Source organism: Callithrix jacchus, chromosome 13 (assembly GCF_049354715.1).
Source record: "Callithrix jacchus isolate 240 chromosome 13, calJac240_pri, whole genome shotgun sequence".
NCBI lineage: Eukaryota > Metazoa > Chordata > Mammalia > Primates > Cebidae > Callithrix > Callithrix jacchus.
In genome coordinates, this window is record NC_133514.1 from 91,270,317 (window position 1) to 91,283,293 (window position 12,977).

The following is a 12,977-nucleotide window of genomic DNA, read 5'->3' on the forward strand; positions in this document are numbered from 1 at the left end:
CACACTGTGTTGCACATGGAAGGTACAAAATAATATCTACAGAATGAATGAAGGAAACTATGGATGACAGAGCCGAGGGTCAGAAAGGCACAGTGTCCTGTTACAGGCTATATGGCCCATGAACACCTGGCAAGCACTGTGCAGTCCACTTTCTTCTTTATCATGGGCAAATGGAGAGAAGAAAACATAGCCAAGCATCCTGGCTCATGAAGTCTCATGTTTACCAGGGAAGGTCCCATTTTACACCTGTTTTCCCTTATGATTATAATAACACCCACTTCCACTATCAGAAGTGTCCCTTTGTTGTTGTTTTTTCTTTAAAATATAGACTGCTAGGCTGGGCGCAGTGGCTCACACCTGTAATCCCAGCACTTTGGGAGGCCAACGTGGGCAGATCACGAGGTCAACAGATCGAGACCATCCTGGCCAACATGGTGAAACCCTATCTCTATTAAAAATACAAAAATTAGCTGGGCATGGTGGCACACACCTGTAGTCCCAGCTACTTGGGAGGCTGAGGCAGGAGAATCACTTGAATCCAGGAGGTGGATGTTGCAGTGAGCAGAAATCATGCCACTGCACTCCAGCCTGGGCTACAGAGCAAGACTCTGTCTCAAAGAAGAAAATAATATGGACTGCTTCACGAATTTGTGTGTCATCCTTGCGAAGGGACCATGCTAATCTTCCCTGTGTCATTCCTATTCTAGTATATGTGCTTCCGAAGCGAGTACAAACATGTCCCATTTTTGATGATAAAGTCTGTTCTCTCTGTTATGACAAGAGTGGAGCGAAGGTCTCTGTGTTTCTCTGACTCCATCTACTCTCCCACCCCTCACCTCTCCTGACTTGCCAGAAACACAATTAAAATGTCATTTCATTATCTATCCATTGAAAGCCACACTTGAACTGCACTCCCTGAAAAGGCCACCTTCCCCCATCAAAATATGCCTCAAGGGTGCTCTCATGCCTGTCCAATAGGGTGACAGGGTTCCCAGCTGCTTAACTGCTTTCCACTGTATCACCAGCAAGTGGACCAAAGACCCTGCCTCAACATTCTTAATGTGCTGGATAATAATGGACACCTGCTTGCCAGGCCTGTGCCAAAGAAGCCCTCTACCCACACCCCACTGGCTAACTAGTATCCAGCTTCCCTATTCTGCAGTGGGGCATCTAGGTCTGAACAGGGACTCATCCATCACAGCTCCTGGGGGGCCTGGCTGCCTCTCCACAGAAGGATACGCAGGCTGAGATAAGAGCTGGGGGTTCTGAGATCCACCCATCTGGAGAAATGGTGGATTTGAGAGGAGGCAGAGAGGCATCATGAGCACAGAGAAACTCCCCACCCAGGGGGCAGCCTCAGGGATGAGCATTTTCAAACATGTTCAGGAAGGCATGGCTGGGATATTGGATTAGATGGGACCAGCCCTCCCACTGGTCCTCAGACCTTTAGAGGTGGCTGGGAGAAGAAAAAGAGCCACTGAATTCTTAACAGAGTAAGCAGGTACTCTTGGGAGAGCCACCCCCCGCCCCACCTCTGAAGTCATTCAAACCCTGGGGTCCCACAGGTGCCTCTCCCAGCTTCACTTACCTCACTTGCCTCTTCCTCAGTTCACTTACCTCACTAGGCCCACCCCACTCCTCTGCACCCATCCCCTATGCACTGACAGATGACAGAGACCCTTCCCCCGCACCCATGTATGACTGCAGAGGCCTCTCTGGTTGTTGTCCAGGCCTTTCATGGGAGTGTGGTGCCTTCCCCAGGACTAGCCCTCCCTCTGCCCCATAGGGCAGGGACCCCTCACTTTCTGATCCCATAAGGAGCTGTGCCCTGGGTTCTGCCTATAGCCTATACTCAACTGTCTCTTACCAGCTGCTTACCTGAAAATGGGGCATTAGAATCTGGAACCTGAGGTTGGCAGGTCCCAGTCTGCTAGGCCCGGACCCAGAAACTCCCTTGGCAGTAGAAGAAGGCACCAGGTCTCACTTAAGTCTTTCTCTGGCCCTGCCTGAGCCCTAGAGCTCTGTCCAGTGCTCCCAGGCCTGGCCCCAAGTTAAACAAGAGGACAAAGCCCAGCTCTTGATTTTCCCGAGAGCTGGCTGACACCTCTTTTCCCGACAGGAGGAACCCAGGCTGGCTTTGGCCATCTCAGCCCCTCCTAGAGAGCAATAGGCATGCCATACCAGGTACTCTTTGAGGTCAGGAGCTCAGCCCTCTGTTTCTTTTGAATTCATCTCCACTTCCAGCCCTCACTTCCCTTACCTAGGCCAGGCCCTTCACTCTGGGAAGAATATCCCAGGAATCATCCATCACCAAATTCTAGGAGCTGATCTCAGCAACTACATGGCTGGAAGGAGCCTGGAAAATCCACTGTGCCCGTAATGGGAATGACCATTAGTGCCTGGAGGGAAGAGCTGCTGTACCCATCCCTGGAGCCCCAGTGCCAGCACAACCCAGAGGGCTCTCAACAGAGGCTTCTGGAACTGTGCTACAGTCTTAACTTGCTGACCCCCTGGCTGCCCTGGAGGCTGGCCCAGAGCAGGCACATAGTAGGCATCTGTGAATGAAGCAACAGGTACCTGCTGGGTCCCAGGTCCTGGGCCAGGTACTCTGACTGCTTTATGTGGGGCAACAGCCTGGCAAGGTAGATACCATTATCCCATTGAATGGATGAGAAAATAGAGGCTCAGACAATTTAAGTGGCTTCCCTGAGGCCACTTGGCAAGTATCACGCCAGACTCTAAGCTTACTCATTCCAGTCTCTGAAGACTGATCTTTCCATTTTCACGTCAGTCACTCAATCCACATATATGGGGATTTCAAAGCAGAATAAGAAGTAGCTCTAGCTCTTGGGTAGTTCATATTGAAAGAGGCAGACAGTTTCGTTCACAGCTACCTGGGACAAAAAACAGATGTGGCAAGACCTGTCCATAAAGTTGAAACCTACTGTGTAGGCTGCAGGCAGAGGGAGAAGGTCAGTCTTCCTCTGGAGTTTGAGAAAAGTATGTGGGAAGAGGTAGCAGTGGATGGTGAGGCTGAGGATGTGTTGAGGATGGATTTTAAGCAGCACCGTCTGTTGGTAAGATGAGTCTGCATCAGGGGCTTCCCAGTGCCCTTAAATGTCATGATGGCCTGTCCAGCAGCCACTTGTACAGCCTGGTGGAGCAGGCAGGGGTGCAGGAAGGGCTGGTGGCTGGGAATTTGCCCAGGACCCATTAGGTTTCTCAGCAGGAGCTGCCGGCCTGAAGGGGGTGAGGGGGGTGGGGGTTGGGAGCTGGAGCAGAGTCTTCATGCCCTGCCTCCATGAGTGTGTCTGGGAGACTCAGGTGACCTCCTGGCCTCTATCAGCAAAAGCCAGAGAAGAGGCAGACCAGTGAGCTCTGAAGAATGCACACTTATTTCCTCACACACTCGACTGGCGTGACCCATGGGGGCACAGGGAATGTCCTTCACTGGGCTGGGAGCCGAGGGCAATGACAGCCCTCAGGTCCTTGGGCAGCCCCTCCCTCAGGGAGCTGGCCTGGGTTGAAAGGGCCTTGGACTTGCTGCTCTATCCCAGGCCAGCCTGCCACAGTGGGGGTGGGAAGGGCCGCCTGGCCCTGTCTGCTTCTCGCTTTTTCTACTTTCGGGGACAACACAGACTGTGGGGAAGGCCTGTTGCAGAGACAGAGGAGCACAGGCGCTGTCTAGGAGGTGGTGGGAGGGGAGTGGGGCAGGAGAGGAGCCTCCGGCACAGCCATGAACTCACTGTGAGCCAGGAACCCACTGCAGAGCCTTCCCAGGCCTCGGTTTCTGTTCTGTGAATGGAGGCCTTGGAGAAACTGCGAGCTCCGACTTTCCTCTAGTCCTTGAACATGCCCTCTTCCTCCTCCCAAGATGCTTCCAGATAGGAGTGGACAGTTCATCTACTCTAAGTTTTGTTAGCTTTCTATTCCTACATTGTAATTTGAACAGTCCTGCTTTGTTTAGGATGTTAGACCCAAAGCCTGATTGGGAAAATCAGTAGATCCCCTCGAAGCCCAGGAAACCCATGACGATTAGGCTTCCACTCCACACCAGGCCCCACGCCAACTGAAAAGGTTTACACAGATGATCTCATTTAATCTGGACATCAACTCTGGGAAGTGGCTGTTATCATCCCCATTTCCCTCAGTTGGTCATCATTTCTTAAAGTCCTGCAGTGGTTTCCCAGGACCTTCAGGATAAAATCCAAACTCCTCCCATCCCACCTTTCTAGTACCACACCACTCCTGACTGGGCCAGTCCCCTCATGGATGGACTGCTTCTCCCACTCACAGTCTCAGCGTCTGTGATATGCTCCGCCTTCCCATCCATTCAACTTGTATCTTTCCAAGGCCTGGCAAATCCTTCTTCACCCCAAGGAAGAGTAGGCAGCAGCGGGAAGCAGGTGAGGCCCTAGGGCAGCACACTTAAGGATGCACTTGCTGTCAGGTGCCAGGCCTACACTTGCATGCCCCTGAGAGTGAGCACCTCCTTAAATTTTACACTGAGTGCCTCACTTGCCTCATCCTAGTCCTGGCCCTGCCCCAGAGTCTCAATGCCCAACCCAAAGGACCTCTCCCTCCTCCAAAGTCCACAGCCCTCCCTGTGGGTCCTGTCACTGCACTGTGTCACAAGGACTGGTCTTGATGCCTCGTGTGAATGTCTATCACTACAGGGCAGAGACCAGTTGTCCCCTTTCCCCATCCTAAAATCAACAGGGCTTGCTCCAACTTCTAAATGGGCTGCCCCTCTGCCCTCCTCTGTCCTTTATCCCATCAGCCTGGGATTCCAATTCATCTTTGAGAATCTATATTAAAATTATGGTTTAGCATTGTATAGCCATAAAAATTATGTTTCCACATGAGTGAATTCTTCTATAACCTGGCTGTAAGAAGAAAAGACTGGGTAGTTTGACTATACAAACGAATTCATATGACAAATCCCATAAGTAAAGTCACAGCAAATGATAAGCTGGGAGAAAACATTTGTCACATATATCATAGACAAAGAGCTAATATCACTAATATATAAAAGAGTCTTAAAAATTGAGGGACAAAGAACCAAAAACCCAATAGAAAATGGACAAAAGACATAAACAGACAATTTACAAAAAGCGACATTACAAAGATCATTAAACATATGAAAAAATGTTCAGCTTCACTCATAATAAAATAAATGAAAACAAAATTACACCGAGATACCATTTCTCACCAATGAAATTGGCAAGAATTCAAAAACTTGACAATAGCGTCTATTGGCAAGGTTGTGGGAAAACAGGATCTCAAGCTGACACAACCCCATGGAGGGGAATCTGGCAACAACTAACAAAACTACATCCTCTTCAACTTGAAAAGCCCATTTTTAGAACCTCAACCACATGAAACACACATGCACAAACATTGTAGCATTATTTGTAATTGCAAAATATGAGAAGCTGCCTACTTGGTCATCTGTAAGAGATCAAGTGAATAAACCATAATACGGACACACCATGGAGTATTATACTGCTGTAAAAAAGAGTGAGGAAGACCTCTATGGACTGATATGAAGTGACTGCCAGAATATATTATTGAATGAATAAAGTTAAATGTAAATATGTCTAAATCTTTATCTACCGACCTATCTATATATAGAATGCTACCTTTTCTGTAAGAAAGAAGGGGAAATAAGACAACATATAATTTTGCTCTCTTTACACAAATAAATAAATGTGTAAGCAGAAAACAATTGAATTGGTTACCTATAAGGAAGCAATGGGCTACAGAGTAGAGTGACATATCTCCAACCATACTTTTCTATATAGTTTTGACTTCTGAAAGCATGTTAATATCCTACACATTTTTAAAAATTAAATTAATAAAAATGAGAAGGAAAAAAACTCCCTCAAACTGAAAATAAAAAGGAACCTAACTGTAGTTCAAATAAATACTAAAACCATACCGAAGGACAGAAAAAATCAGGAAAGAAAGTTCATAAATTATTCTAGTAATTTATGAACATGGCACAGTAAGGTGAGGATGAGGGGAAGGAGGTTTGTTGGTTGTAGTGATTTGGGTGAAACAATTCTGAAAATATTTTAGATGTAATACAGGATGAGCAAATGAGTGAACTGTGTTGACAGTTTGGGGAGCCCAGGTTTTACTGCTGAAGAAGGACAAGTAATTATGAGATGGGGAAGGCAGGAAACAACCCTGTTGAGGTGGTTTGGAATTGGAGGTATTGGTGTGGATTCATGATTTCTAAAATATGAATATGTAAGTGTATGTGCATGTGTATGTGTGTGGATGAATAGCATGTGGATGTATAGGTGTATAGATGCATATATTACCTAGTTTTGTCCCCTGAAAGGGCCAAGGTGCAAAGACATACAGCAATGAGCAAATCCGGTTCTGGGAGTCTAATACCATTCCCCACTAAAAGGAACCAGAGCCCCTCAGAGAAATGACTGATTCCAGCACTGGTGCAAGGTAGGTACAAGATAAGCCTGGAAACCTCTTCTCATACCAGAAAGTAAGAACATACTCAAAATAGGGATAGTGGTGTGTCAAATACGAAATCATTGGAAAAACCAGAGTTCCTCATTCTATGAAGATAATGAATAAATGCATTCTGTTGCTTAGAGTAGAAGGCCAAGGGCTTACCGGCAAGCATGGAGGCAGTGCTGGAGCTGGAAATGCATCATTCTGCAACCTCACGTTAATGGGTGGATGAGCCAGGAGTCATCAATGGGTCATCAAGAGAGAGAGAGCAGTGAGGAGCAGGGTACTGCATGGTTTTAAAATGTCTCCCCATAGACCACTGGCTAGTTCCAAGGGAGAAAAAACCCAGTCATGCTATAATGGAGAAATCAGACACTGCCTGGACTGGGAGATCAAAATGAACACCACCGAAGAGGGCCTCCTGATGATGAAGATTCTTCCCTGAGAAGAAGCAAGAGGGCTTATTCAGGGTTCTGGCCAAGAATACATAACTTGGGTCTAATCACGAGGAGACATCAGACAAATTCAACATGAGGAATACTGTCTTACAAATAAGTGGAGGGCACTGTATTCTTCAAAAATGTCCATGTCATAAAAGACAAAGAAAGGCTGTGAAAGGTTCCAGATTAAAGGAGACAAAGAGATACAACTAAATGCAATATCCGACCCTAGATGAGATCTACCGGAGGGAGGAATGCTGGGGAGAACAGTATGAAGTTAACTGACGAAATCGGGATATGAAGGATGGATTAGGTAAAAGTGTTGTGTACATGTTAAATGTATCGATCAACCACGCTATAATTATGTCAGAGAATATGCCTATCCTTGGGAAACACATGCTGAAGTACGTAGGGGGGAATTTACCATTAACACCTGTGTGTGTGTGTGTGTGTGTGTGTGTGTGTGTGTGTGTGTGTGTGTGTAAGAGAGAACAGAAATGATAAAGCAAGTGCTGTAAATGTGAACAGCGGGTGAATCTGAGATATAAGAATATAAGGGTATTCTTTGGATTCTTCTTATGTTTGTAGTTCTCTATAATTTAAACTTTTTCCCAAATAAAAAATGTAAATATATGTTCCAACATTTGAAAGATGCTCTCTTCTCTGTAGGAGGGGACTCACCTCAGCCAGGGGACTGCCAGCAGGGAGCCAGGCCAGGGAGGAGTTCCTAATCAAACCCATTTGGGTTCAGTGTGTGGCCTTGATCTCTCGCGCCTCTGCTCCCTTCTCTGGGGCCATACCCACCTCATGGTCTTGGGACAATGAAGAGAGATGATGCCTGCAAGTGCTTGGCCTGGGCCCCACATAGGGTGGGTTGGATCTACTGGATCCATCACTTCACTGCTGGTGTTTTCATCGGCATAAACCCCTTCAGGGCACAGAGTTGAGAGCTGTCTACATTTCCAAGAGCCACTTGTGGCCTTGAGCACGACCAGGAGCCAAGGATGAGCAGGGCCAGCTGGAGGGTGGCTTCCACCAGCCAAGTGGCCGCCCTCACCCTCCTGCTTCACTCTCAGACTTAGCTTCTAGAACTCAGGCCCTCCTGCTCTCTGCCTTGATCACTTGCCTTTGGCTGGCACTTCTTCAAGGCCCCCTCCTGGTGACTCCTGGGGCACCCTGCTAGAACTATTCTAGTCCCCTTCTTCAGCTCCTTCTCTGAGTAAGGGACCCAAGGTAGCATTTCAGTATGGATTCATTTATGGCCCCATCTCTCCTCTTCCAGGGGAAACTTCTGTGACAATGACATCATTCCTGTGTTCCTGGCAAAAGGAACTATAATCCCTGATCACCAGGAGGGTATGTGAATGTGTGTGCATGTGTGCATGTGTGTCTGTGAGCTATGGACTTTCTTGGAGGGCCTGAAATCAGCCCTCAGGTCAGGCCTGGCCTGTTGAGAACTTGGGTTCATCTTGGGGCTGAGGCTTGTACTATGGTCTTCCACTTGCCCCTCTTGCCCCACTCTCTACTCTTCTTGTGCCCCTGGAATCCAACCCCTGCAGACACAGTAATGGGCTCCCTTGCCTCTGGCCTCCTCTCAGCTCAGCCTGTAGGGCCCCAGGTCGAGACTGGAGGAAGGGAGGTTGAGGTTGGGATGTTTAATGCCTTGTATCCCTTTCTTCAGGGAGGCCTCAGAGCGGTTGTATCCCTGGACCAGAGGTCACAGGCCCAGTAAGGTGGCTCCTCCACCCCACCCTCACTGTCTCAGCTTAAAGCAGCCCCTCCCTCTCCTTGCCCCGTTAGTGCCTGTGGGTGTAACAGCTCCCTGGTGTTCACAGCCCTGGGGTACTGCTCTGGGTCTTGTGAGTTTCCTATACCTTGCAGTGGCCTTTGGACTCAACTCTCCAAATTATCTATGAATTGGAGTTTGCCACCTATTTCCTGCCAGGCCCCTGGTTCATGTGGACCCCTGTGGCAGAAGGCAGTGCCCTCTCCCTTAAATGTATTTGGTACTGTCTGCAAGGAAGGCTTCAGATTGCCATGCTCAGGGAGGGCATCTGCCATGAAGCCATTCGCACTGCAGAACAAAAGCAAGGGCTACCATGTCGGGCCTCTTCTGCCTGGGGCTTCTTGTTTAACTTCATTTCATCTCTTCATAAGTTACTGTTCTGTGAGAAGCATTGCAAGAAGGAAATTAAAGGAGAGAAAAGTGGATGGAGGAACACCTTTCTTTCTTTCTTTTTTTGGTTTAAACCTTTTGTTATGATCTCTTTGGGAGCCTGATCCAACTAGAGGGACATGTGGCAGAATATGTTCTTCAAAATTAGTTCTGAGAGACACTTGGGGCTCTTTATTATTCATTCTATTAAAATCAGAATATTAGCTGATGCCTGTCGTATCATCGGAGCGGGTCTGGCAACTTCCCTGATGCATTGTCTACTTGAAAGTGAAGACGGAGGTCTTTCATGTGGAAGCCTCTATCAGGTCCATTCTGTTCTCCTCTTGCTCTGTGAGACACTGACAGATCCAGGACAAAGCAGTGGAGCCAATCATGAGCACCATTGTGCCAGGGCCCTCTGGGCAAGGCTTCCCCTGCCTGGGCCCTACCTCTCCCTCTCCAAGGGTGCCCCTGGAGCAGCAGGAAGACCCCTCCTGGTCCCAGGAGTGTGGCTTCTCATACCCAGAGCTAGGAGTGATTTTGAAGCTGGCAGAGGGGACAATGCCAGGGACCCTGAGGCTTAAAGATCAAAACTGCCTTGCCGTTTCCTTGGATGCCCCTGCTGCCTTTACTTTGGGAAAGAATGCAGAGAATTGTTTCTCCAGTGGGAAAAAAGCAATCTGGCTGTGGCACTCTGCTCTAGAGCCACCCAGAGGTGTCCTGGTGATGTTTTCAATTGGGCCCCTAGGTAACCAGAGAGGCTCTTAGCTCAGTGGAGGCTTGTCTTTTCTGAGGACTGGGGATGGGACCAGAGTCCCCAACTAATAAGTGATCCTGAATGGCTGAGCAAGGCTTGTGCCTGGTGGCCGAGTTATACAGCAGATGAATGGACGTCACTTGGGGGGCCTCCCAGCCAGCTGCAGAGAAAGACTCCAACACTGGATATGGGGAATGTGGAGGCTGCAGGTGGTCAAGGAGGCAGATTCCTTGGGGCTGAGTGGACAAAGGAGGGCTTCTCAGGGCTGGTGAGATTGGACAGGTGGATAAGCACTGAGAAGGAGAGAGGAAAGGGAAGGGCCGGGAGGAATGTGAATGACAAGCTTGGAAGCCAGGGCAGAAGACAATCTCAGGAGGGACAGAAAAGGAGGATCTGTTGGGGAAATGGTCAGGAGTCAGGCTGGAAGGCCCTGGACTGCAAGAAAGGTATTTAATTTTTTCTTCCTTCCTTTTGTTTCCTTGAGCAATCCTAAATTCAATATTAATCTCCCTAGACCTATCTTGTTGATAAATGTTGATTTCCCCAGCACACCTGTTCACATTTCAGATGGAAATGTATTATAAAATCACACCATTTGCTGGTGATTACCATGGTAATCAGGCACGCTCACTGACAGGCCAGCACTCCTCTTGAAGACAAAGTTCTGGAGATAGAAGCTTTTATGTCACTTACACCACCACTGGGGAGAGAGGGAAGTGAAGCAGGCATGGGCGGTGTTTGGAAGGGATGGTTTCCTTCTCTGGGGAAGTCTTGGCAGACAGCACAGCCCCAAGGGCCCAGGAGGGCCCTGCCAGGAGATGGGGGGTAGGCCAGATGAGGGCAAGTAAGTGGGGGGGTAGGGCCTGCATACCTTGATGTTCTACAGTGTATATACAGCTAGCCACAGTTTTGTGGGATTCAAGGCAAGAGATCTGAGCTACCAGGATCACATGTCTTGGTCAGAATGTCATTCAATCTCCCACCTAGCATAGGAACAACCTCTATGGCCTCTTAGAACATTACAAAGATGCAATTATTACTATTTCTCTGTAATATAGGATTATGGTTTAGGGTCTGATGAAAGCCCAGGCTGTTTGACCTGTATTATTTAGTCCTGATGCAGTCCATTTTAAGTTTTCTAACCAGATTGCTGGGCTTCAGATTCTAATTCTAGCACTTACTGGCTGTGTGACTCTGAACAAGTTACTTAACCTCTCTGTTACTTTCCCTTGTAAAAAGCAGATAGTATAAGTTTCTAATGCACAGGATTGTTGTGGGATTATGTTAATTAATAATTGTAAAATGGCTGAAATAGTGCCTGTCACAGAGTAGCTGCCTAGAAAGGTAAGCCCCTGAGATCCCTGAGTCACCCCTTTATTTTCACAAAAGAGGGAACTGAGGCCAAGCCATGGGGCAAGCAGATAGTGAGGACTGGACTGGACTGGAGTCTGAGCTAATGCTGTTCCGTATTCCACTCTACCTCCTTGCTCTCTAAGGCTAAGGAAACCTTCCAAACAGGAGTGTTGTGAGCTAAGCGGTGCCTAAGAAAAGAATGTTTGTGGGAGTCAGCATATTACCACCTGGCAGACCTGCCTGGGCTGGAGCAGAGCCTCCCCACTCAGTGGACGAGGGACAGGAAGGATCAAAGTTACAGCTGGTATTATGGGCTTTGCACAAACATTGCCTCACCTTCTTCTCCTCATACTCCATGTTGTCCTTTCTGAACAAAGAGGAGACTGAGACTCGAAGAGCCCAAAGCTGCATGACGGTGACGGTGAATCAGGACTGTAATCCAGACCCCCTGCCTCCCTACCCACAGCGCTTTCAGCCTTCTTCCCAAACATATCGGCTTGCTGGCCTCTGGCTGTCCTGTTTGCTATCAAAACCAGGAGCTGGTCCACCTGCTCAAGCCCAGTCACCCCCTTCCCCCCACAAAGCCTTGGAAGCTCAGGCCTAGGGGTTTACTGCTCACATCCTAAAAGGATATAAACATCTGTAGCCTTCAGTCACCCCCACAATTGCCTATGCATGTTAGATGCGGCTAATAAAAACAATGTTACTTATTCTGTTTTAGGTTCTATGCTACCTTCTTTTTTAATATAATGATATTTGTCATTAATTGAATTATTTTACATTGCACCAGACACAGCATAATCCAAACCAGGCCAGGAGCTGTGGGCCTGTATTACAGAACCCACCCCATGAGAGGCAGCTGACAGGCCATTATTCTGTGTCCTGTAAACTCTGTGCAGTGATAAGGAAACTCCACCAATTTGATGCTTTATCTGGTTGCAGGTTGAGGAAAGATATTATTTCAATCAAGATAATGATTCTATTTCTTGAACAGAAATGAGATTTTTTTTTCATTGCCTCATGGGGGTGCCACCAAAATCTGTCTTGGGGCTGGAACAGGTCATGAACAAGTTGGAAGATTTCCTTGTAACCTCCAAGAAAGAGTGTAAACATGAAGGAGAATGGGAAGAAGGGAGCTTGCTTGCAAGAGAAAAACATATCTTCCAGGCCTACAAGATTACAAAATAAGCTCAATTTGGAAAATGTATACAGGCATTGAACAAAGCCTTCAAGACCAAACTTCAGAAGTTAAGTGCCCAGTGTGAGCCCCGCCGCCTGGATTTCAAGTGAGGTAAATGGCCTATAAAGGCCATCATGATACCGAAGATGTACAGAGGCGACTCAGCTATGACAGGACCTTAGATGTCTTCTAAGCCTGCTGTCAGGCAGGGTGGATCAGCTGTGTAACTGTGCTGACAGATGACCTAGCTACTGTTTCAGCCCCTTCTACCAGAGGGGACTTACCACCAAAAGAACCCATTCTGTCTTGGACCAGATCCTGTGTTGAGAAAGTACCTCCAAATCCTAGTCAAATCATTTCATAAAAGGAAACCACAGTGAAAACTCACATGGTGCTGACAATTCGGGAAATCTAAGTGCACTTTGGAAACAATATATATTTCAGTAAGTCATTAAATAATATGCAAATCACCTCAGGTAACACATGCAAGGAGACCTCAATCATTTGCACTAAATAGTGAAGTTAGTGACATTTTAAGTTATTTTAAATATTTGGGAATTCCAGGGGCTGTCGTGCAGTTCCTCAAACTGTAATTTGCTTTAAATAATAATT

The 12,977-nt window shown here is 47.5% G+C and overlaps 1 protein-coding gene and 1 non-coding gene across 23 annotated transcripts in view; both read right to left on the reverse strand.

The window, feature by feature from the left end:
• Positions 1 to 12,977, reverse strand: part of ZBTB7C (zinc finger and BTB domain containing 7C) — a 388,369-nt gene that overhangs the window by 137,941 nt on the left and 237,451 nt on the right. The window lies entirely within an intron of this gene.
• LOC118147003 (U6 spliceosomal RNA) lies at positions 625 to 731 on the reverse strand. The gene has a single exon (XR_004733186.1). It is a non-coding gene; the product is annotated as a U6 spliceosomal RNA (small nuclear RNA).